Here is a 20,703-nt window from a genome sequence, read left to right on the forward strand (position 1 = left end):
AGTACCCACAAGAACCAACAAGTACCTACAAGTACCCACAAGTACCCACAAGTACCTACAAGCACCCACAAGTACCCACAAGTACTTACAAGCACCCACAACTACCCACAAGTACTTACAAGCACCCACAAGTACCCAAAAGTACCTACAAGCACCCACAAGTACCTACAAGCACCCACAAGTACCCACAAGTACTTACAAGCACCCACAAGTACCTACAAGTACCCACGAGTACCCACAAGTACCTACAAGTACCCACAAGTACCTACAAGTACCCACAAGTTCCTACAAGTACCCACAAGTACCTACAAGTACCCACAAGTACCTACAACTACCCACAAGTACCCACAAGCACCCACAAGTACCTACAAGTACCTACAAGTACCCACAAGCACCCACAAGTACCTAAAAGCACCCACAAGAAACCTACAAGCACCCACAAGTACTTACAAGCACCCACAAGTACCTACAAGTACCCACAAGTAACTACAAGTACCCACAAGTACTTACAAGCACACACAAGTACCTACAAGCACCCACAAGTACCTACAAGTACTCACAAGTACCTACAAGTACCCACAAGTACCTACAAGTACCCACAAGTACCTACAAGCACCCACAAGTACCTACAAGCACCTACAAGTACCCACAAGTACCTACAAGTACCCACAAGTACCTACAAGCACCCACAAGTACCTACAAGCACCCGCAAGTACCCACAAGTACCTACAAGTACCCACAAGTACCCACAAGTACCTACAAGTAACCACAAGTACCTACAAGTACCCACAAGTACCTAAAAGTACCCATAAGTACCTACAAGTAACTACAAGTACCCACAAGTACCTACAAGTACCCACAAGTACCTACAAGTACCTACAAGTACCCACAAGTACCTACAAGTACCCACAAGTACCTACAAGCACCCACAAGTACCTACAAGTACCCACAAGTACCTACAAGTACCCACAAGTACCTACAAGTACCCACAAGTACCTACAAGTACCCACAAGTACCCACAAGTACCTACAACTACCCACAAGTACCCACAAGCACCCACAAGTACCTACAAGTACCTAAAAGCACCCACAAGCACCTAAAAGCACCCACAAGTACTTACAAGCACCCACAAGTACCTACAAGCACCCACAAGTACCTACAAGCACCCACAAGTACCTACAAGTACCCACAAGTACCTACAAGTACCCACAAGTACCTACAAGTACCCACAAGTACCTACAAGTACCCACAAGTACCTACAAGTACCCACAAGTACCTACAAGTACCCATAAGTACCCATAATTACCTACAAGTACCCATAAGTACCTACAAGCACCCACAAGTACCCACAAGTACCTACAAGCACCCACAAGTACCTACAAGTAGCTACAAGTACCCACAAGTACCTACAAGTACCCACAAGCACCCACAAGAACCCACAATTACCCACAAGAACCCAAAAGTACCTACAAGCACCCACAAGTACCTACAACCACCCACAAGTACCCACAAGAACCCACAAGTACCTACAAGTACCCACAAGTACCTACAAGTACCTACAAGTACCCACAAGTACCTTTAAGTACCTACAAGTACCCACAAGTACCTACAAGTACCCACAAGTACCTGCAAGTACCCACAAGTACCTACAAGCACCCACAAGTACCTACAAGCACCCACAAGTACCCACAAGTACCCACAAGTACCTACAACTACCCACAAGTACCCACAATTACCCACAAGTACCTACAAGTACCCACAAGTACCTACAAGCACCCACAAGTACTTACAAGCACCCACAAGTACCCACAAGTACCTACAAGTACCCACAAGTACCTACAACTACCCACAAGTACCCACAAGCACCCACAAGTACCTACAAGTACCTAAAAGCACCCACAAGTACCTAAAAGCACCCACAAGCACTTAAAAGCACCCACAAGTACTTACAAGCACCCACAAGTACCTACAAGCACCCAAAAGTACCTACAAGTACCCACAAGTACCTACAAGTACCCACAAGTACCTACAAGTACCCACAAGTACCTACAAGTACCCACAAGTACCTACAAGTACCCACAAGTACCCATAATTACCTACAAGTACCCATAAGTACCTACAAGCACCCACAAGTACCCACAAGTACCTACAAGCACCCACAAGCACCTAAAAGCACCCACAAGTACCTAAAAGCACCCACAAGCACCTAAAAGCACCCACAAGTACCTACAAGTACCTACAAGTACCTACAAGTACCCACAAGTACCTACAAGTACCCACAAGTACCTACAAGTACCCACAAGTACCTACAAGTAGCTACAAGTACCCACAAATACCTACAAGCACCCACAAGTACCTACAAGTAGCTACAAGTACCCACAAGTACCTACAAGAGCCCACAAGTACCTACAAGTACCCACAAGAACCCACAAGTACCTACAAGTACCCACAAGTACCCACAAGTACCTACAAGCACCCACAAGTACCCACAAGTACTTACAAGCACCCACAACTACCCACAAGTACTTATAAGCACCCACAAGTACCCAAAAGTACCTACAAGCACCCACAAGTACCCACAAGTACCTACAAGCACCCACAAGTACCCACAAGTACTTACAAGCACCCACAAGTACCTACAAGTACCCACAAGTACCCACAAGTACCTACAAGTACCCACAAGTACCTACAAGTACCCACAAGTTCCTACAAGTACCCACAAGTACCTACAAGTACCCACAAGTACCTACAACTACCCACAAGTACCCACAAGCACCCACAAGTACCTACAAGTACCTACAAGTACCCACAAGCACCCACAAGTACCTAAAAGCACCCACAAGAAACCTACAAGCACCCACAAGTACTTACAAGCACTCAAAAGTACCTTCAAGTACCCACAAGTACCTACAAGTACCCACAAGTACTTACAAGCACACACACAAGTACCTACAAGCACCCACAAGTACCTACAAGTACCCACAAGTACCTACAAGTACCCACAAGCACCCACAAGTACCTAAAAGCACCCACAAGAAACCTACAAGCACCCACAAGTACCTACAAGTACCCACAAGTACCTACAAGTACCCACAAGCACCCACAAGTACCTAAAAGCACCCACAAGAAACCTACAAGCACCCACAAGTACTTACAAGCACCCACAAGTACCTACAAGTACCCACAAGTAACTACAAGTACCCACAAGTACTTACAAGCACACACAAGTACCTACAAGCACCCACAAGTACCTACAAGTACTCACAAGTACCTACAAGTACCCACAAGTACCTACAAGTACCCACAAGTACCTACAAGCACCCACAAGTACCTACAAGCACCTACAAGTACCCACAAGTACCTACAAGCACCCACAAGTACCCACAAGTACCCACAAGTACCTACAACTACCCACAAGTACCCACAAGCACCCACAAGTACCCACAAGTACCTACAAGTACCCACAAGTACCTACAAGCACCCACAAGTACTTACAAGCACCCACAAGTACCCACAAATACCTACAAGTACCCACAAGTACCTACAACTACCCACAAGTACCCACAAGCACCCACAAGTACCTACAAGTACCTAAAAGCACCCACAAGTACCTAAAAGCACCCACAAGCACTTAAAAGCACCCACAAGTACTTACAAGCACCCACAAGTACCTACAAGCACCCACAAGTACCTACAAGTACCCACAAGTACCTACAAGTACCCACAAGTACCTACAAGTACCCACAAGTACCTACAAGTACCCACAAGTACCTACAAGTACCCACAAGTACCCATAATTACCTACAAGTACCCATAAGTACCTACAAGCACCCACAAGTACCCACAAGTACCTACAAGCACCCACAAGCACCTAAAAGCACCCACAAGTACCTAAAAGCACCCACAAGCACCTAAAAGCACCCACAAGTACCCACAAGTACTTACAAGCACCCACAAGTACCTACAAGTACCTACAAGTACCCACAAGTACCTACAAGTACCCACAAGTACCTACAAGTACCCACAAGTACCTACAAGTAGCTACAAGTACTCACAAGTACCTACAAGCACCCACAAGTACCTACAAGTAGCTACAAGTACCCACAAGTACCTACAAGAACCCACAAGTACCTACAAGTACCCACAAGAACCAACAAGTACCTACAAGTACCCACAAGTACCCACAAGTACCTACAAGCACCCACAAGTACCCACAAGTACTTACAAGCACCCACAACTACCCACAAGTACTTACAAGCACCCACAAGTACCCAAAAGTACCTACAAGCACCCACAAGTACCTACAAGCACCCACAAGTACCCACAAGTACTTACAAGCACCCACAAGTACCTACAAGTACCCACGAGTACCCACAAGTACCTACAAGTACCCACAAGTACCTACAAGTACCCACAAGTTCCTACAAGTACCCACAAGTACCTACAAGTACCCACAAGTACCTACAACTACCCACAAGTACCCACAAGCACCCACAAGTACCTACAAGTACCTACAAGTACCCACAAGCACCCACAAGTACCTAAAAGCACCCACAAGAAACCTACAAGCACCCACAAGTACTTACAAGCACCCACAAGTACCTACAAGTACCCACAAGTAACTACAAGTACCCACAAGTACTTACAAGCACACACAAGTACCTACAAGCACCCACAAGTACCTACAAGTACTCACAAGTACCTACAAGTACCCACAAGTACCTACAAGTACCCACAAGTACCTACAAGCACCCACAAGTACCTACAAGCACCTACAAGTACCCACAAGTACCTACAAGTACCCACAAGTACCTACAAGCACCCACAAGTACCTACAAGCACCCGCAAGTACCCACAAGTACCTACAAGTACCCACAAGTACCCACAAGTACCTACAAGTAACCACAAGTACCTACAAGTACCCACAAGTACCTAAAAGTACCCATAAGTACCTACAAGTACCTACAAGTACCCACAAGTACCTACAAGTACCCACAAGTACCTACAAGTACCTACAAGTACCCACAAGTACCTACAAGTACCCACAAGTACCTACAAGCACCCACAAGTACCTACAAGTACCCACAAGTACCTACAAGTACCCACAAGTACCTACAAGTACCCACAAGTACCTACAAGTACCCACAAGTACCCACAAGTACCTACAACTACCCACAAGTACCCACAAGCACCCACAAGTACCTACAAGTACCTAAAAGCACCCACAAGCACCTAAAAGCACCCACAAGTACTTACAAGCACCCACAAGTACCTACAAGCACCCACAAGTACCTACAAGCACCCACAAGTACCTACAAGTACCCACAAGTACCTACAAGTACCCACAAGTACCTACAAGTACCCACAAGTACCTACAAGTACCCACAAGTACCTACAAGTACCCACAAGTACCTACAAGTACCCATAAGTACCCATAATTACCTACAAGTACCCATAAGTACCTACAAGCACCCACAAGTACCCACAAGTACCTACAAGCACCCACAAGCACCTAAAAGCACCCACAAGTACCTAAAAGCACCCACAAGCACCTAAAAGCACCCACAAGTACCCACAAGTACTTACAAGCACCCACAAGTACCTACAAGCACCCACAAGTACCTACAAGCACCCACAAGTACCTACAAGTACCCACAAGTACTTACAAGCACCCACAAGCACCCACAAGAACCCACCATTACCCACAAGCACCCACAAGTACCTACAAGCACCCACAAGAACCCACAAGTACCTACAAGCACCCACAAGTACCTACAATCACCCACAAGTACCCACAAGTACCTACAAGCACCCACAAGCACCCACAAGTACCTACAAGCACCCACAAGTACCTACAAGGACCCACAAGCACCTACAAGTATCCACAAGCACCTACAAGCACCCACAAGAACCCACAAGTACCCACAAGCACCCACAAGAACCCACAATTACCCACTAGATTCCACAAGTACCTACAAGTACCCACAAGTACCCACAAGTACCCACAAGAACCCACAAGTACCTACAAGCACCCACAAGTACCTACAAGTACCCACAAGAACCCACAAGAACCCACAAGTACCTACAAGCATCCACAAGTACCCACAAGAACCCGGGCAAAGCACCTACAAGAGCTCAAACGCCATGTTTTTCTTGCTTAATATCCCTCTAACGGCGTGAATCACGACAAAAACGCCGTAAGTCCAATATAAAAAATTAGGGCTAAAATGCGTGTCTCTAACAGTGGTAAAACGCCGTAATTCCAATCCCCAAAACAACGTAAGTCAAGGTATGTGTTAATAATGATAAAAATCAATACTTAAACTTAATTTATCTTAATGAAACTAAGCAAAGGCACATCTATGGACTGTTATCTTTCATTTAAGATGGTTCCCAATTGTAACGAATGAATAGTTTTCTTTATACACGATCCCAATTAAGGTCATTTTTAAAAAAAATCCCATGTTATCTCTATGGAACAATATAGTATCTTTCACCAAATGTCGGATTAATTTTATGGATTCTAAAACCACCCTTAACAACTTTTTTCTTTATAGAATTAACTATTAGTTGGATCTCTTTGAAATTTTAACCACAAAATTAGGGCCCAAATTTTAGTTCACTGGCAAAATTTCAAAGCAGCAAACACAATACGAAAAAAGTTACGGCCAATCAAAGAATCCTCCTTTAGCATTACAGGCAGTATCAAGTCTTATCTAAGAGAGCGACCGCTCTCCTAGAATTCATAAACCTATATCCTTAAGTTTATTCTTGAAATGCGGTACAAAAGCACTCGCTCCGATACCGGGAATCGAACCCGGGCCTTCTGGGTGAGAGCCAGATATCCTAGCCACTAGACCATATCGGACTTGCCCAACCATCTATTAATTCTATTCATAACCTACAGTTTCAAGTCTATTCTTGAAATGCGGTACAAAAGCACTAGCTCCGATACCGGGAATCGAACCCGGGCCTTCTGGGTTAGAGCCAGATATCCTAGCCACTAGACCATATCGGACTTGCATAACCATCTATTAATTCTATTCATAACCTACAGTTTTAAGTCTATTCTTGAAATGCGGTACAAAAGCACTCGCTCCGATACCGGGAATCGAAGCCGGGCCTTCTGGGTGAGAGCCAGATATCCTAGCTACTAGAACATATCGGACTTGCTTAACCAACTCTTAATTCTATTCATAAACCTTATATCCTTAAGTCTATTTTTGAAATGCGGTACAAAAGCACTCGCTCCGTTACCGGGAATCGAACCCGGGCCTTCTGGGTGAGAGCCAGATATCCTAGCCACTAGACCATATCGGACTTGCTAAGTCTTAATTATATTCATAAACCTATATCCTTAAGTCTATTCTTCAAAAGCGGTACAAATCACTCGCTACGATACCGGGAATCGAACCCGGGCCTTCTGGGTGAAAGCCAGATATCCTAGCCACTAGACCATAGCGGACTGGTTGGAACAACCCTAAATATTATTCCTATAAATGTGTCTTTAAATTCATTCTTCGAAAGCGGTACAAAACCACTCGCTCCGATACCGGGAATCGAACCCGGGCCTTCTGGGTGAGAGCCAGATATCCTAGCCACTAGACCATATTGGACTTGCTTAGTCTTAATTATATTCATAAACCTATATCCTTAAGTCTATTCTTCAAAAGCGGTACAAATCACTCGCTACGATACCGGGAATCGAACCCGGGCCTTCTGGGTGAAAGCCAGATATCCTTGCCACTAGACCATAACGGACTTGCTTAACCAAGTCTTAATTCTATTCATAAACCTATATCCTTAAGTTTATTCTTGAAATGCGGTACAAAAGCACTCGCTCCGATAACGGGATTCGAACCCGGGCCTTCTGGGTGAGAGCCAGATATCCTAGCCACTAGACCATATCGGACTTGCATAACCATCTATTAATTCTATTCATAACCTACAGTTTTAAGTCTATTCTTGAAATGCGGTACAAAAGCACTCGCTCCGATACCGGGAATCGAACCCGGGCCTTCTGGGTGAAAGCCAGATATCCTTGCCACTTGACCATAACGGACTTGCTTAACCATTTCTTAATTCTATTCATAAACCTATATCCTTAATTTTATTCTTGCAATGCGGTACAAAAGCACTCGCTCCGATACCGGGAATCGAAGCCGGGCCTTCTGGGTGAGAGCCAGATATCCTAGCTACTAGACCATATCGGACTTGCTTAACCAACTCTTAATTCTATTCATAAACCTTATATCCTTAAGTTTATTCTTGAAATGCGGTACAAAAGCACTCGCTCCGATACCGGGAATCGAACCCGGGCCTTCTGGGTGAGAGCCAGATATCCTAGCCACTAGACCATATCGGACTTGCATAACCATCTATTAATTCTATTCATAACCTACAGTTTTAAGTCTATTCTTGAAATGCGGTACAAAAGCACTCGCTCCGATACCGGGAATCGAACCCGGGCCTTCTGGGTGAAAGCCAGATATCCTTGCCACTAGACCATAACGGACTTGCTTAACCAACTCTTAATTCTATTTATAAACCTATATCCTTAAGTTTATTCTTGAAATGCGGTACAAAAGCACTCGCTCCGATACCGGGAATCGAAGCCGGGCCTTCTGGGTGAGAGCCAGATATCCTAGCTACTAGACCATATCGGACTTGCTTAACCAATTCTTAATTCTATTCATAAACCTTATATCCTTAAGTCTATTCTTGAAATGCGGTACAAAAGCACTCGCTCCGTTACCGGGAATCGAACCCGGGCCTTCTGGGTGAGAGCCAGATATCCTAGCCACTAGACCATATCGGACTTGCTAAGACTTAATTCTATTCATAAACCTATATCCTTAAGTCTATTCTTCAAAAGCGGTACAAATCACTCGCTACGATACCGGGAATCGAACCCGGGCCTTCTGGGTGAAAGCCAGATATCCTAGCCACTAGACCATATCGGACTGGTTGGAACAACCCTAAATATTATTCCTATAAATGTGTCTTTAAATTCATTCTTCGAAAGCGGTACAAAAGCACTCGCTCCGATACCGGGAATCGAACCCGGGCCTTCTGGGTGAAAGCCAGGTATCCTCCCCAATAGACCATATCGGACTTGCTTAACCCAGTCTTAATTCTATCCATAAACCTATATCCTTAAGTTTATTCTTGAAATGCGGTACAAAACCACTCGCTCCGATACCGGGAATCAAACCCGGGCCTTCTGGGTGAAAGCCATATATCCTTGCCACTAGACCATATCGGGCTTGCATAACCATCTATTAATTCTATTCATAACCTACAGTTTTAAGTTTATTCTTGAAATGCGGTACAAAAGCACTCGCTCCGATACCGGGAATCGAAGCCGGGCCTTCTGGGTGAGAGCCAGATATCCTAGCTACTAGACCATATCGGACTTGCTTAACCAACTCTTAATTCTATTCATAAACCTTATATCCTTAAGTCTATTCTTGAAATGCGGTACAAAAGCACTCGCTCCGATACCGGGAATCGAAGCCGGGCCTTCTGGGTGAGAGCCAGATATCCTAGCCACTAGACCATATCGGACTGGTTGGAACAACCCTAAATATTATTCCTATAAATGTGTCTTTAAATTCATTCTTCGAAAGCGGTACAAAAGCACTCGCTCCGATACCGGGAATCGAACACGGTCCTTCTAGGTGAGAGCCAGATATCCTAGCCACTAGACCATATCGGACTTGCTAAGTCTTAATTCTATTCATAAACCTATATCCTTGAGTCTATTCTTCAAAAGCGGTACAAATCACTCGCTACGATACCGGGAATCGAACCCGTGCTTTTGGGTGAGAGCAGGGTATCCAAGCCACTAGACCATATCGTACTTGCTCAACCAAGTCTTAATTCTATTCTTGAAAAGTTGTACAAAAGCACTCACCCCGATACCGGGTATCGAACCCGGGCCTTCTGGGTGAAAGCCAGATATCCTAGCCACTAGACCATATCGGACTGGTTGGAACAACCCTAAATATTATTCCTATAAATGTGTCTTTAAGTTTATTCTTTAAAACTTGTGCAAACGCACTGTCTCCGATACCGGGAATCGATCCCGTGCATGGTATCCTAGCCACTAGACTATATCGGACTGGTTGGACAAACCCTAAATATTTTTCCCATAAATGTGTCTTTAAGTTTATTCTTCAAAAGCGGTACAAAGCACAGTCTCCGATACCGGGTATCGAACCCGGGCCTTCTGGGTGAAAGCCAGATATCCTAGCCACTAGACCATATCGGACTGGTTGGAACAACCCTAAATATTATTCCTATAAATGTGTCTTTAAATCCATTCTTCAAAAGCGGTACAAAAGCACTCGCTCCGATACCGGGAATCGAACCCGGGCCTTCTGGGTGAAAGCCAGATATCCTAGCCACTAGACCATATCGGACTGGTTGGAACAACCCTAAATATTATTCCTATAAATGCGTCTTTAAATTCATTCTTCAAAAGCGGTACAAAAGCACTCGCTCCGATACCGGGAATCGAACCCGGGCCTTCTGGGTGAAAGCCAGATATCCTTGCCACTAGACCATATCGGACTTGCTTAACCAACTCTTAATTCAATTCATAAACCTATATCCTTAAGTTTATTCTTGAAATGCGGTACGAAAGCACTCGCTCCGATACCGGGAATCGAACCCGGGCCTTCTGGGTGAGAGCCAGATATCCTAGCCACTAGACCATATCGGACTTGCTTAACCAACTCTTAATTCTATTCATAAACCTATATCCTTAAGTCTATTCTTCAAAAGCGGTACAAATCACTCGCTACGATACCGGGAATCGAACCCGTGCTTTTGGGTAAGAGCAGGGTATCCTAGCCACTAGACCATATCGGACTGGTTGGGACAACCCTAAATATTATTCCTATAAATGTGTCTTTAAATCCATTCTTCAAAAGCGGTACAAAAGCACTCGCTCCGATACCGGGAATCGAACCCGGGCCTTCTGGGTGAAAGCCAGATATCCTAGCCACTAGACCATATCGGACTGGTTGGAAACACCCTAAATATTATTCCTATAAATGCGTCTTTAAATTCATTCTTCAAAAGCGGTACAAAAGCACTCGCTCCGATACCGGGAATCGAACCCGGGCCTTCTGGGTGAAAGCCAGATATCCTTGCCACTAGACCATATCGGACTTGCTTAACCAACTCTTAATTCAATTCATAAACCTATATCCTTAAGTTTATTCTTGAAATGCGGTACGAAAGCACTCGCTCCGATACCGGGAATCGAACCCGGGCCTTCTGGGTGAGAGCCAGATATCCTAGCCACTAGACCATATCGGACTTGCTTAACCAACTCTTAATTCTATTCATAAACCTATATCCTTAAGTTTATTCTTGAAATGCGGTACAAAAGCACTCGCTCCGTTACCGGGAATCGAACCCGGGCCTTCTGGGTGAGAGCCAGATATCCTAGCCACTAGACCATATCGGACTTGCTAAGACTTAATTCTATTCATAAACCTATATCCTTAAGTCTATTCTTCAAAAGCGGTACAAATCACTCGCTACGATACCGGGAATCGAACCCGGGCCTTCTGGGTGAAAGCCAGATATCCTAGCCACTAGACCATATCGGACTGGTTGGAACAACCCTAAATATTATTCCTATAAATGTGTCTTTAAATTCATTCTTCGAAAGCGGTACAAAAGCACTCGCTCCGATACCGGGAATCGAACCCGGGCCTTCTGGGTGAAAGCCAGGTATCCTCCCCAATAGACCATATCGGACTTGCTTAACCCAGTCTTAATTCTATCCATAAACCTATATCCTTAAGTTTATTCTTGAAATGCGGTACAAAACCACTCGCTCCGATACCGGGAATCAAACCCGGGCCTTCTGGGTGAAAGCCATATATCCTTGCCACTAGACCATATCGGGCTTGCATAACCATCTATTAATTCTATTCATAACCTACAGTTTTAAGTTTATTCTTGAAATGCGGTACAAAAGCACTCGCTCCGATACCGGGAATCGAAGCCGGGCCTTCTGGGTGAGAGCCAGATATCCTAGCTACTAGACCATATCGGACTTGCTTAACCAACTCTTAATTCTATTCATAAACCTTATATCCTTAAGTCTATTCTTGAAATGCGGTACAAAAGCACTCGCTCCGATACCGGGAATCGAAGCCGGGCCTTCTGGGTGAGAGCCAGATATCCTAGCCACTAGACCATATCGGACTGGTTGGAACAACCCTAAATATTATTCCTATAAATGTGTCTTTAAATTCATTCTTCGAAAGCGGTACAAAAGCACTCGCTCCGATACCGGGAATCGAACACGGTCCTTCTAGGTGAGAGCCAGATATCCTAGCCACTAGACCATATCGGACTTGCTAAGTCTTAATTCTATTCATAAACCTATATCCTTGAGTCTATTCTTCAAAAGCGGTACAAATCACTCGCTACGATACCGGGAATCGAACCCGTGCTTTTGGGTGAGAGCAGGGTATCCAAGCCACTAGACCATATCGTACTTGCTCAACCAAGTCTTAATTCTATTCTTGAAAAGTTGTACAAAAGCACTCACCCCGATACCGGGTATCGAACCCGGGCCTTCTGGGTGAAAGCCAGATATCCTAGCCACTAGACCATATCGGACTGGTTGGAACAACCCTAAATATTATTCCTATAAATGTGTCTTTAAGTTTATTCTTTAAAACTTGTGCAAACGCACTGTCTCCGATACCGGGAATCGATCCCGTGCATGGTATCCTAGCCACTAGACTATATCGGACTGGTTGGACAAACCCTAAATATTTTTCCCATAAATGTGTCTTTAAGTTTATTCTTCAAAAGCGGTACAAAGCACAGTCTCCGATACCGGGTATCGAACCCGGGCCTTCTGGGTGAAAGCCAGATATCCTAGCCACTAGACCATATCGGACTGGTTGGAACAACCCTAAATATTATTCCTATAAATGTGTCTTTAAATCCATTCTTCAAAAGCGGTACAAAAGCACTCGCTCCGATACCGGGAATCGAACCCGGGCCTTCTGGGTGAAAGCCAGATATCCTAGCCACTAGACCATATCGGACTGGTTGGAACAACCCTAAATATTATTCCTATAAATGCGTCTTTAAATTCATTCTTCAAAAGCGGTACAAAAGCACTCGCTCCGATACCGGGAATCGAACCCGGGCCTTCTGGGTGAAAGCCAGATATCCTTGCCACTAGACCATATCGGACTTGCTTAACCAACTCTTAATTCAATTCATAAACCTATATCCTTAAGTTTATTCTTGAAATGCGGTACGAAAGCACTCGCTCCGATACCGGGAATCGAACCCGGGCCTTCTGGGTGAGAGCCAGATATCCTAGCCACTAGACCATATCGGACTTGCTTAACCAACTCTTAATTCTATTCATAAACCTATATCCTTAAGTCTATTCTTCAAAAGCGGTACAAATCACTCGCTACGATACCGGGAATCGAACCCGTGCTTTTGGGTAAGAGCAGGGTATCCTAGCCACTAGACCATATCGGACTGGTTGGGACAACCCTAAATATTATTCCTATAAATGTGTCTTTAAATCCATTCTTCAAAAGCGGTACAAAAGCACTCGCTCCGATACCGGGAATCGAACCCGGGCCTTCTGGGTGAAAGCCAGATATCCTAGCCACTAGACCATATCGGACTGGTTGGAACAACCCTAAATATTATTCCTATAAATGCGTCTTTAAATTCATTCTTCAAAAGCGGTACAAAAGCACTCGCTCCGATACCGGGAATCGAACCCGGGCCTTCTGGGTGAAAGCCAGATATCCTTGCCACTAGACCATATCGGACTTGCTTAACCAACTCTTAATTCAATTCATAAACCTATATCCTTAAGTTTATTCTTGAAATGCGGTACGAAAGCACTCGCTCCGATACCGGGAATCGAACCCGGGCCTTCTGGGTGAGAGCCAGATATCCTAGCCACTAGACCATATCGGACTTGCTTAACCAACTCTTAATTCTATTCATAAACCTATATCCTTAAGTTTATTCTTGAAATGCGGTACAAAAGCACTCGCTCCGATACCGGGAATCGAACCCGGGCCTTCTGGGTGAGAGCCAGATATCCTAGCCACTAGACCATATCGGACTTGCTAAGTCTTTCTTCTATTCATAAACCTATATCCTTAAGTCTATTCTTCAAAAGCGGTACAAATCACTCGCTACGATACCGGGAATCGAACCCGTGCTTTTGGGTAAGAGCAGGGTATCCTAGCCACTAGACCATATCGGACTGGTTGGGACAACCCTAAATATTATTCCTATAAATGTGTCTTTAAGTTTATTCTTCAAAAGCTGTGCAAAGCACAGCCTCCGATACCGGGAATCGAACCCGGGCCTTCTGGGTGAAAGCCAGATATCCTAGCCACTAGACCATATCGGACTGGTTGGAACAACCCTAAATATTATTCCAATAAATGCGTCTTTAAATTCATTCTTCAAAAGCGGTACAAAGCACTCGCTCCGATACCAGGAATCGAACCCGGGCCTTCTGGGTGAAAGTCAGGTATCCTAGCCACAAGACCATATCGTTCTTGCATAACCATCTATTAATTCTATTCATAACCTACAGTTTTAAGTCTATTCTTGAAATGCGGTACAAAAGCACTCGCTCCGATACCGGGAATCGAACCCGGGCCTTCTGGGTGAAAGCCAGATATCCTTGGCACTAGACCATAACGGACTAGCTTAACCAACTCTTAATTCTATTTATAAACCTATATCCTAAAGTTTATTCTTGAAATGCGGTACAAAAGCACTCGCTCCGATACCGGGAATCGAAGCCGGGCCTTCTGGGTGAGAGCCAGATATCCTAGCTACTAGACCATATCGGACTTGCTAAGTCTTAATTCTATTCATAAACCTATATCCTTAAGTCTATTCTTCAAAAGCGGTACAAATCACTCGCTACGATACCGGGAATCGAACCCGTGCCTTCTGGGTGAAAGCCAGATATCCTAGCCACTAGACCATATCGGACTGGTTGGAACAACCCTAAATATTATTCCTATAAATGTGTCTTTAAATTCATTCTTCGAAAGCGGTACAAAAGCACTCGCTCCGATACCGGGAATCGAACCCGGTCCTTCTAGGTGAGAGCCAGATATCCTAGCCACTAGACCATATCTGACTTGCTAAGTCTTAATTCTATTCATAAACCTATATCCTTGAGTCTATTCTTCAAAAGCGGTACAAATCACTCGCTACGATACCGGGAATCGAACCCGTGCTTTTGGGTGAGAGCAGGGTATCCAAGCCACTAGACCATATCGTACTTGCTCAACCAAGTCTTAATTCTATTCTTGAAAAGCTGTACAAAAGCACTCACCCCGATACCGGGTATCGAACCCGGGCCTTCTGGGTGAAAGCCAGATATCCTAGCCACTAGACTATATCGGACTGGTTGGACAAACCCTAAATATTTTTCCCATAAATGTGTCTTTAAGTTTATTCTTCAAAAGCGGTACAAAGCACAGTCTCCGATACCGGGTATCGAACCCGGGCCTTCTGGGTGAAAGCCAGATATCCTAGCCACTAGACCATATCGGACTGGTTGGAACAACCCTAAATATTATTCCTATAAATGTGTCTTTAAGTTTACTCTTTGAAACTTGTGCAAACGCACTGTCTCCGATACCGGGAATCGATCCCGTGCTTTTGGGTGAGAGCAAGGTATCCTAGCCACTAGACTATATCGGACTGGTTGGACAAACCCTAAATATTTTTCCTATAAATGTGTCTTTAAGTTTATTCTTCAAAAGCGGTACAAAGCACTCGCTCCGATACCGGGAATCGAACCCGGGCCTTCTGGGTGAAAGCCAGATATCCTAGCCACTAGACCATATCGGACTGGTTGGAACAACCCTAAATATTATTCCTATAAATGTGTCTTTAAATCCATTCTTCAAAAGCGGTACAAAAGCACTCGCTCCGATACCGGGAATCGAACCCGGGCCTTCTGGGTGAAAGCCAGATATCCTAGCCACTAGACCATATCGGACTGGTTGGAACAACCCTAAATATTATTCCTATAAATGCGTCTTTAAATTCATTCTTCAAAAGCGGTACAAAAGCACTCGCTCCGATACCGGGAATCGAACCCCGGGCCTTCTAGGTGAAAGCCAGATATCCTTGCCACTAGACCATATCGGACTTGCTTAACCAACTCTTAATTCAATTCATAAACCTATATCCTTAAGTTTATCCTTGAAATGCGGTACAAAAGCACTCGCTCCGATACCGGGAATCGAACCCGGGCCTTCTGGGTGAGAGCCAGATATCCTAGCCACTAGACCATATCGGACTTGCTAAGTCTTTTTTCTATTCATAAACCTATATCCTTAAGTCTATTCTTCAAAAGCGGTACAAATCACTCGCTACGATACCGGGAATCGAACCCGTGCTTTTGGGTAAGAGCAGGGTATCCTAGCCACTAGACCATATCGGACTGGTTGGAACAACCCTAAATATTATTCCTATAAATGTGTCTTTAAGTTTATTCTTCAAAAGCTGTGCAAAGCACAGCCTCCGATACCGGGAATCGAACCCGGGCCTTCTGGGTGAAAGCCAGATATCCTAGCCACTAGACCATATCGGACTGGTTGGAACAACCCTAAATATTATTCCAATAAATGTGTCTTTAAATTCATTCTTCAAAAGCGGTACAAAGCACTCGCTCCGATACCAGAAATCGAGCCCGGGCCTTCTGGGTGAAAGTCAGGTATCCTAGCCACAAGACCATATCGTTCTTGCATAACCACCTATTAATTCTATTCATAACCTACAGTTTTAAGTCTATTCTTGAAATGCGGTACAAAAGCACTCGCTCCGATACCGGGAATCGAACCCGGGCCTTCTGGGTGAAAGCCAGATATCCTTGGGACTAGACCATAACGGACTAGCTTAACCAACTCTTAATTCTATTTATAAACCTATATCCTTAAGTTTATTCTGAAATGCGGTACAAAAGCACTCGCTCCGATACCGGGAATCGAAGCCGGGCCTTCTGGGTGAGAGCCAGATATCCTAGCCACTAGACCTTATCGGACTGGTTGGAACAACCCTAAATATTATTCCTATAAATGTGTCTTTAAATTCATTCTTCGAAAGCGGTACAAAAGCACTCGCTCCGATACCGGGAATCGAACACGGTCCTTCTAGGTGAGAGCCAGATATCCTAGCCACTAGACCATATCGGACTTGCTAAGTCTTAATTCTATTCATAAACCTATATCCTTGAGTCTATTCTTCAAAAGCGGTACAAATCACTCGCTACGATACCGGGAATCGAACCCGTGCTTTTGGGTGAGAGCAGGGTATCCAAGCCACTAGACCATATCGTACTTGCTCAACCAAGTCTTAATTCTATTCTTGAAAAGTTGTACAAAAGCACTCACCCCGATACCGGGTATCGAACCCGGGCCTTCTGGGTGAAAGCCAGATATCCTAGCCACTAGACCATATCGGACTGGTTGGAACAACCCTAAATATTATTCCTATAAATGTGTCTTTAAGTTTATTCTTTAAAACTTGTGCAAACGCACTGTCTCCGATACCGGGAATCGATCCCGTGCAAGGTATCCTAGCCACTAGACTATATCGGACTGGTTGGACAAACCCTAAATATTTTTCCCATAAATGTGTCTTTAAGTTTATTCTTCAAAAGCGGTACAAAGCACAGACTCCGATACCGGGTATCGAACCCGGGCCTTCTGGGTGAAAGCCAGATATCCTAGCCACTAGACCATAGCGGACTGGTTGGAACAACCCTAAATATTATTCCTATAAATGTGTCTTTAAATTCATTCTTCGAAAGCGGTACAAAAGCACTCGCTCCGATACCGGGAATCGAACCCGGGCCTTCTGGGTGAAAGCCAGATATCCTTGCCACTAGACCATATCGGACTTGCTTAACCAACTCTTAATTCAATTCATAAACCTATATCCTTAAGTTTATTCTTGAAATGCGGTACAAAAGCACTCGCTCCGATACCGGGAATCGAACCCGGGCCTTCTGGGTGAGAGCCAGATATCCTAGCCACTAGACCATATCGGACTGGTTGGAACAACCCTAAATATTATTCCTATAAATGCGTCTTTAAATTCATTCTTCAAAAGCGGTACAAAAGCACTCGCTCCGATACCGGGAATCGAACCCGGGCCTTCTGGGTGAAAGCCAGATATCCTTGCCACTAGACCATATCGGACTTGCTTAACCAACTCTTAATTCAATTCATAAACCTATATCCTTAAGTTTATTCTTGAAATGCGGTACAAAAGCACTCGCTCCGATACCGGGAATCGAACCCGGGCCTTCTGGGTGAGAGCCAGATATCCTAGCCACTAGACCATATCGGACTTGCTTAACCAACTCTTAATTCTATTCATAAACCTATAGCCTTAAGTTTATTCTTGAAATGCGGTACAAAAGCACTCGCTCCGATACCGGGAATCGAACCCGGGCCTTCTGGGTGAAAGCCAGATATCCTAGCCACTAGACCATATCGGACTGGTTGGAACAACCCTAAATATTATTCCTATAAATGCGTCTTTAAATTCATTCTTCAAAAGCGGTACAAAAGCACTCGCTCCGATACCGGGAATCGAACCCGGGCCTTCTGGGTGAAAGCCAGATATCCTTGCCACTAGACCATATCGGACTTGCTTAACCAACTCTTAATTCAATTCATAAACCTATATCCTTAAGTTTATTCTTGAAATGCGGTACAAAAGCACTCGCTCCGATACCGGGAATCGAACCCGGGCCTTCTGGGTGAGAGCCAGATATCCTAGCCACTAGACCATATCGGACTCTCTTAACCAACTCTTAATTCTATTCATAAACCTATAGCCTTAAGTTTATTCTTGAAATGCGGTACAAAAGCACTCGCTCCGATACCGGGAATCGAACCCGGGCCTTCTGGGTGAGAGCCAGATATCCTAGCCACTAGACCATATCGGACTTGCTAAGTCTTTTTTCTATTCATAAACCTATATCCTTAAGTCTATTCTTCAAAAGCGGTACAAATCACTCGCTACGATACCGGGAATCGAACCCGTGCTTTTGGGTAAGAGCAGGGTATCCTAGCCACTAGACCATATCGGACTGGTTGGAACAACCCTAAATATTATTCCTATAAATGTGTCTTTAAGTTTATTCTTCAAAAGCTGTGCAAAGCACAGCCTCCGATACCGGGTATCGAACCCGGGCCTCCTGGGTGAAAGCCAGATATCCTTGCCACTAGACCATATCGGACTGGTTGGAACAACCCTAAATATTATTCCTATAAATGTGTCTTTAAGTTTATTCTTTAAAACTTGTGCAATCGCACTGTCTCCGATACCGGGAATCGAACCCGTGCTTTTGTGTGAGAGCAAGGTATCCTGGCCACTAGACTATATCGGACTGGTTGGACAAACCCTAAATATTTTTCCTATAAATGTGTCTTTAAGTTTATTCTTCAAAAGCGGTACAAAGCACTCGCTCCGATACCGGGAATCGAACCCGGGCCTTCTGGGTAAAAGCCAGATATCCTAGCCACTAGACCATATCGGACTGGTTGGAACAACCCTAAATATTATTCCAATAAATGTGTCTTTAAATTCATTCTTCAAAAGCGGTACAAAGCACTCGCTCCGATACCGGGAATCGAACCCGGGCCTTCTGGGTGAAAGTCAGGTATCCTAGCCACAAGACCATATCGTTCTTGCTCAACCAAGTCTTAATTTTATTTTTGAAAAGCGGTACAAAAGCACTCGTCCCGATACTTGGAATCGAACCCGGGCCTTCTGGGTGAGAGCCAGATATCCTAGCCACTAGACCATATCGGAATGGTTGGAAGAACCCTAAATATTATTCCAATAAATGTGTCTTTAAATTCATTCTTCAAAAGCGGTACAAAGCACTCGCTCCGATACCGGGAATCGAACCCGGGCCTTCTGGGTGAAAGCCAGATATCCTAGCCACTAGACCATATCGGACTGGTTGGAACATCCCTAGATATTATTCCTATAAATGTGTCTTTAAGTTCATTCTTCAAAAGCGGTACAAAAGCACTCGGTCCGATACAGGGAATCGAACCCGGGTATTATGGGTGAAAGCCCAGTATCCTAGCCACAAGACCATATCGGACTTGCTTAACCAAGACTTAATTCTATTCATAAACCTATATCCTTAAGTCTATTCTTGAAAAGCGGTACAAAAGCACTCGCTTCGATACCGGGAATCGTACTCTCGCCCTCTGGGTGAGAGCCAGATATCCTAGCCACTAGACCATATCGGACTGGTTGAACAAACCCTAAATATTATTCCTATAAATGTGTCTTTAAGTTTATTCTTCAAACGCGGTACAAAGCACTCGCTCCGATACCGGGAATCGAACCCGGGCCTTCTGGGTGAAAGCCAGATATCCTAGCCACTAGACCATATCGGACTGGTTGGAAGAACCCTAAATATTATTCCCATAAATGTGTCTTTAAATTCATTCTTCAAAAGCGGTACAAAAGCACTCGCTCCGATACCGGGAATTGAACCCGGGACTTCTGGGTGAGAGCCAGATATCCTAGCCACTAGACCATATCGGACTTGCATAACCAATTCTTAATTCTGTTCATAAACCTATATCCTTAAGTTTATTCTTGAAATGCGGTACA

At 44.5% G+C, this 20,703-nt stretch overlaps 47 non-coding genes across 47 annotated transcripts; all 47 read right to left on the bottom strand.

Annotated features, from left to right (window-relative positions):
* Positions 1–6,796: 6,796 nt before the first annotated feature.
* On the bottom strand, positions 6,797–6,868 carry TRNAE-CUC (transfer RNA glutamic acid (anticodon CUC)). Its single transcript has one exon. It is a non-coding gene; the product is annotated as a tRNA-Glu (tRNA).
* A 380-nt stretch (positions 6,869–7,248) lies between these two features.
* Positions 7,249–7,320, bottom strand: TRNAE-CUC (transfer RNA glutamic acid (anticodon CUC)). The gene has a single exon. It is a non-coding gene; the product is annotated as a tRNA-Glu (tRNA).
* A 224-nt stretch (positions 7,321–7,544) lies between these two features.
* On the bottom strand, positions 7,545–7,616 carry TRNAE-CUC (transfer RNA glutamic acid (anticodon CUC)). The gene has a single exon. It is a non-coding gene; the product is annotated as a tRNA-Glu (tRNA).
* A 224-nt stretch (positions 7,617–7,840) lies between these two features.
* Positions 7,841–7,912, bottom strand: TRNAE-CUC (transfer RNA glutamic acid (anticodon CUC)). Its single transcript has one exon. It is a non-coding gene; the product is annotated as a tRNA-Glu (tRNA).
* Positions 7,913–8,293: 381 nt separating this feature from the next.
* Positions 8,294–8,365, bottom strand: TRNAE-CUC (transfer RNA glutamic acid (anticodon CUC)). Its single transcript has one exon. It is a non-coding gene; the product is annotated as a tRNA-Glu (tRNA).
* A 78-nt stretch (positions 8,366–8,443) lies between these two features.
* TRNAE-UUC (transfer RNA glutamic acid (anticodon UUC)) lies at positions 8,444–8,515 on the bottom strand. Its single transcript has one exon. It is a non-coding gene; the product is annotated as a tRNA-Glu (tRNA).
* Positions 8,516–8,746: 231 nt separating this feature from the next.
* Positions 8,747–8,818, bottom strand: TRNAE-CUC (transfer RNA glutamic acid (anticodon CUC)). The gene has a single exon. It is a non-coding gene; the product is annotated as a tRNA-Glu (tRNA).
* Positions 8,819–8,891: 73 nt separating this feature from the next.
* TRNAE-UUC (transfer RNA glutamic acid (anticodon UUC)) lies at positions 8,892–8,963 on the bottom strand. The gene has a single exon. It is a non-coding gene; the product is annotated as a tRNA-Glu (tRNA).
* A 532-nt stretch (positions 8,964–9,495) lies between these two features.
* On the bottom strand, positions 9,496–9,567 carry TRNAE-CUC (transfer RNA glutamic acid (anticodon CUC)). Its single transcript has one exon. It is a non-coding gene; the product is annotated as a tRNA-Glu (tRNA).
* A 634-nt stretch (positions 9,568–10,201) lies between these two features.
* On the bottom strand, positions 10,202–10,273 carry TRNAE-UUC (transfer RNA glutamic acid (anticodon UUC)). The gene has a single exon. It is a non-coding gene; the product is annotated as a tRNA-Glu (tRNA).
* Positions 10,274–10,352: 79 nt separating this feature from the next.
* Positions 10,353–10,424, bottom strand: TRNAE-UUC (transfer RNA glutamic acid (anticodon UUC)). Its single transcript has one exon. It is a non-coding gene; the product is annotated as a tRNA-Glu (tRNA).
* A 79-nt stretch (positions 10,425–10,503) lies between these two features.
* Positions 10,504–10,575, bottom strand: TRNAE-UUC (transfer RNA glutamic acid (anticodon UUC)). The gene has a single exon. It is a non-coding gene; the product is annotated as a tRNA-Glu (tRNA).
* A 79-nt stretch (positions 10,576–10,654) lies between these two features.
* Positions 10,655–10,726, bottom strand: TRNAE-CUC (transfer RNA glutamic acid (anticodon CUC)). The gene has a single exon. It is a non-coding gene; the product is annotated as a tRNA-Glu (tRNA).
* Positions 10,727–10,954: 228 nt separating this feature from the next.
* TRNAE-UUC (transfer RNA glutamic acid (anticodon UUC)) lies at positions 10,955–11,026 on the bottom strand. Its single transcript has one exon. It is a non-coding gene; the product is annotated as a tRNA-Glu (tRNA).
* A 79-nt stretch (positions 11,027–11,105) lies between these two features.
* Positions 11,106–11,177, bottom strand: TRNAE-UUC (transfer RNA glutamic acid (anticodon UUC)). Its single transcript has one exon. It is a non-coding gene; the product is annotated as a tRNA-Glu (tRNA).
* A 79-nt stretch (positions 11,178–11,256) lies between these two features.
* Positions 11,257–11,328, bottom strand: TRNAE-CUC (transfer RNA glutamic acid (anticodon CUC)). Its single transcript has one exon. It is a non-coding gene; the product is annotated as a tRNA-Glu (tRNA).
* Positions 11,329–11,407: 79 nt separating this feature from the next.
* TRNAE-CUC (transfer RNA glutamic acid (anticodon CUC)) lies at positions 11,408–11,479 on the bottom strand. The gene has a single exon. It is a non-coding gene; the product is annotated as a tRNA-Glu (tRNA).
* Positions 11,480–11,552: 73 nt separating this feature from the next.
* On the bottom strand, positions 11,553–11,624 carry TRNAE-UUC (transfer RNA glutamic acid (anticodon UUC)). Its single transcript has one exon. It is a non-coding gene; the product is annotated as a tRNA-Glu (tRNA).
* A 532-nt stretch (positions 11,625–12,156) lies between these two features.
* TRNAE-CUC (transfer RNA glutamic acid (anticodon CUC)) lies at positions 12,157–12,228 on the bottom strand. Its single transcript has one exon. It is a non-coding gene; the product is annotated as a tRNA-Glu (tRNA).
* A 634-nt stretch (positions 12,229–12,862) lies between these two features.
* On the bottom strand, positions 12,863–12,934 carry TRNAE-UUC (transfer RNA glutamic acid (anticodon UUC)). Its single transcript has one exon. It is a non-coding gene; the product is annotated as a tRNA-Glu (tRNA).
* A 79-nt stretch (positions 12,935–13,013) lies between these two features.
* On the bottom strand, positions 13,014–13,085 carry TRNAE-UUC (transfer RNA glutamic acid (anticodon UUC)). Its single transcript has one exon. It is a non-coding gene; the product is annotated as a tRNA-Glu (tRNA).
* A 79-nt stretch (positions 13,086–13,164) lies between these two features.
* Positions 13,165–13,236, bottom strand: TRNAE-UUC (transfer RNA glutamic acid (anticodon UUC)). The gene has a single exon. It is a non-coding gene; the product is annotated as a tRNA-Glu (tRNA).
* A 79-nt stretch (positions 13,237–13,315) lies between these two features.
* TRNAE-CUC (transfer RNA glutamic acid (anticodon CUC)) lies at positions 13,316–13,387 on the bottom strand. Its single transcript has one exon. It is a non-coding gene; the product is annotated as a tRNA-Glu (tRNA).
* Positions 13,388–13,615: 228 nt separating this feature from the next.
* On the bottom strand, positions 13,616–13,687 carry TRNAE-UUC (transfer RNA glutamic acid (anticodon UUC)). The gene has a single exon. It is a non-coding gene; the product is annotated as a tRNA-Glu (tRNA).
* Positions 13,688–13,766: 79 nt separating this feature from the next.
* Positions 13,767–13,838, bottom strand: TRNAE-UUC (transfer RNA glutamic acid (anticodon UUC)). The gene has a single exon. It is a non-coding gene; the product is annotated as a tRNA-Glu (tRNA).
* A 79-nt stretch (positions 13,839–13,917) lies between these two features.
* Positions 13,918–13,989, bottom strand: TRNAE-CUC (transfer RNA glutamic acid (anticodon CUC)). Its single transcript has one exon. It is a non-coding gene; the product is annotated as a tRNA-Glu (tRNA).
* A 79-nt stretch (positions 13,990–14,068) lies between these two features.
* On the bottom strand, positions 14,069–14,140 carry TRNAE-CUC (transfer RNA glutamic acid (anticodon CUC)). Its single transcript has one exon. It is a non-coding gene; the product is annotated as a tRNA-Glu (tRNA).
* A 222-nt stretch (positions 14,141–14,362) lies between these two features.
* Positions 14,363–14,434, bottom strand: TRNAE-UUC (transfer RNA glutamic acid (anticodon UUC)). The gene has a single exon. It is a non-coding gene; the product is annotated as a tRNA-Glu (tRNA).
* Positions 14,435–15,528: 1,094 nt separating this feature from the next.
* On the bottom strand, positions 15,529–15,600 carry TRNAE-UUC (transfer RNA glutamic acid (anticodon UUC)). Its single transcript has one exon. It is a non-coding gene; the product is annotated as a tRNA-Glu (tRNA).
* A 228-nt stretch (positions 15,601–15,828) lies between these two features.
* Positions 15,829–15,900, bottom strand: TRNAE-UUC (transfer RNA glutamic acid (anticodon UUC)). The gene has a single exon. It is a non-coding gene; the product is annotated as a tRNA-Glu (tRNA).
* Positions 15,901–15,979: 79 nt separating this feature from the next.
* On the bottom strand, positions 15,980–16,051 carry TRNAE-UUC (transfer RNA glutamic acid (anticodon UUC)). Its single transcript has one exon. It is a non-coding gene; the product is annotated as a tRNA-Glu (tRNA).
* A 79-nt stretch (positions 16,052–16,130) lies between these two features.
* TRNAE-UUC (transfer RNA glutamic acid (anticodon UUC)) lies at positions 16,131–16,203 on the bottom strand. Its single transcript has one exon. It is a non-coding gene; the product is annotated as a tRNA-Glu (tRNA).
* Positions 16,204–16,282: 79 nt separating this feature from the next.
* Positions 16,283–16,354, bottom strand: TRNAE-CUC (transfer RNA glutamic acid (anticodon CUC)). Its single transcript has one exon. It is a non-coding gene; the product is annotated as a tRNA-Glu (tRNA).
* A 222-nt stretch (positions 16,355–16,576) lies between these two features.
* TRNAE-UUC (transfer RNA glutamic acid (anticodon UUC)) lies at positions 16,577–16,648 on the bottom strand. Its single transcript has one exon. It is a non-coding gene; the product is annotated as a tRNA-Glu (tRNA).
* A 1,235-nt stretch (positions 16,649–17,883) lies between these two features.
* TRNAE-UUC (transfer RNA glutamic acid (anticodon UUC)) lies at positions 17,884–17,955 on the bottom strand. Its single transcript has one exon. It is a non-coding gene; the product is annotated as a tRNA-Glu (tRNA).
* Positions 17,956–18,034: 79 nt separating this feature from the next.
* Positions 18,035–18,106, bottom strand: TRNAE-CUC (transfer RNA glutamic acid (anticodon CUC)). Its single transcript has one exon. It is a non-coding gene; the product is annotated as a tRNA-Glu (tRNA).
* Positions 18,107–18,185: 79 nt separating this feature from the next.
* On the bottom strand, positions 18,186–18,257 carry TRNAE-UUC (transfer RNA glutamic acid (anticodon UUC)). Its single transcript has one exon. It is a non-coding gene; the product is annotated as a tRNA-Glu (tRNA).
* Positions 18,258–18,336: 79 nt separating this feature from the next.
* On the bottom strand, positions 18,337–18,408 carry TRNAE-CUC (transfer RNA glutamic acid (anticodon CUC)). The gene has a single exon. It is a non-coding gene; the product is annotated as a tRNA-Glu (tRNA).
* A 79-nt stretch (positions 18,409–18,487) lies between these two features.
* On the bottom strand, positions 18,488–18,559 carry TRNAE-UUC (transfer RNA glutamic acid (anticodon UUC)). Its single transcript has one exon. It is a non-coding gene; the product is annotated as a tRNA-Glu (tRNA).
* Positions 18,560–18,638: 79 nt separating this feature from the next.
* TRNAE-UUC (transfer RNA glutamic acid (anticodon UUC)) lies at positions 18,639–18,710 on the bottom strand. The gene has a single exon. It is a non-coding gene; the product is annotated as a tRNA-Glu (tRNA).
* A 79-nt stretch (positions 18,711–18,789) lies between these two features.
* On the bottom strand, positions 18,790–18,861 carry TRNAE-CUC (transfer RNA glutamic acid (anticodon CUC)). Its single transcript has one exon. It is a non-coding gene; the product is annotated as a tRNA-Glu (tRNA).
* Positions 18,862–18,940: 79 nt separating this feature from the next.
* On the bottom strand, positions 18,941–19,012 carry TRNAE-CUC (transfer RNA glutamic acid (anticodon CUC)). The gene has a single exon. It is a non-coding gene; the product is annotated as a tRNA-Glu (tRNA).
* A 222-nt stretch (positions 19,013–19,234) lies between these two features.
* Positions 19,235–19,306, bottom strand: TRNAE-UUC (transfer RNA glutamic acid (anticodon UUC)). Its single transcript has one exon. It is a non-coding gene; the product is annotated as a tRNA-Glu (tRNA).
* Positions 19,307–19,534: 228 nt separating this feature from the next.
* On the bottom strand, positions 19,535–19,606 carry TRNAK-UUU (transfer RNA lysine (anticodon UUU)). Its single transcript has one exon. It is a non-coding gene; the product is annotated as a tRNA-Lys (tRNA).
* A 353-nt stretch (positions 19,607–19,959) lies between these two features.
* Positions 19,960–20,031, bottom strand: TRNAE-UUC (transfer RNA glutamic acid (anticodon UUC)). Its single transcript has one exon. It is a non-coding gene; the product is annotated as a tRNA-Glu (tRNA).
* A 380-nt stretch (positions 20,032–20,411) lies between these two features.
* Positions 20,412–20,483, bottom strand: TRNAE-UUC (transfer RNA glutamic acid (anticodon UUC)). Its single transcript has one exon. It is a non-coding gene; the product is annotated as a tRNA-Glu (tRNA).
* A 79-nt stretch (positions 20,484–20,562) lies between these two features.
* On the bottom strand, positions 20,563–20,634 carry TRNAE-CUC (transfer RNA glutamic acid (anticodon CUC)). The gene has a single exon. It is a non-coding gene; the product is annotated as a tRNA-Glu (tRNA).
* Positions 20,635–20,703: the final 69 nt, after the last annotated feature.

The sequence above is a fragment of the Phalangium opilio genome, unplaced genomic scaffold (assembly GCF_054372755.1).
Source record: "Phalangium opilio isolate 3A_F unplaced genomic scaffold, DU_Popi_V2 ptg000088l_1, whole genome shotgun sequence".
NCBI lineage: Eukaryota > Metazoa > Arthropoda > Arachnida > Opiliones > Phalangiidae > Phalangium > Phalangium opilio.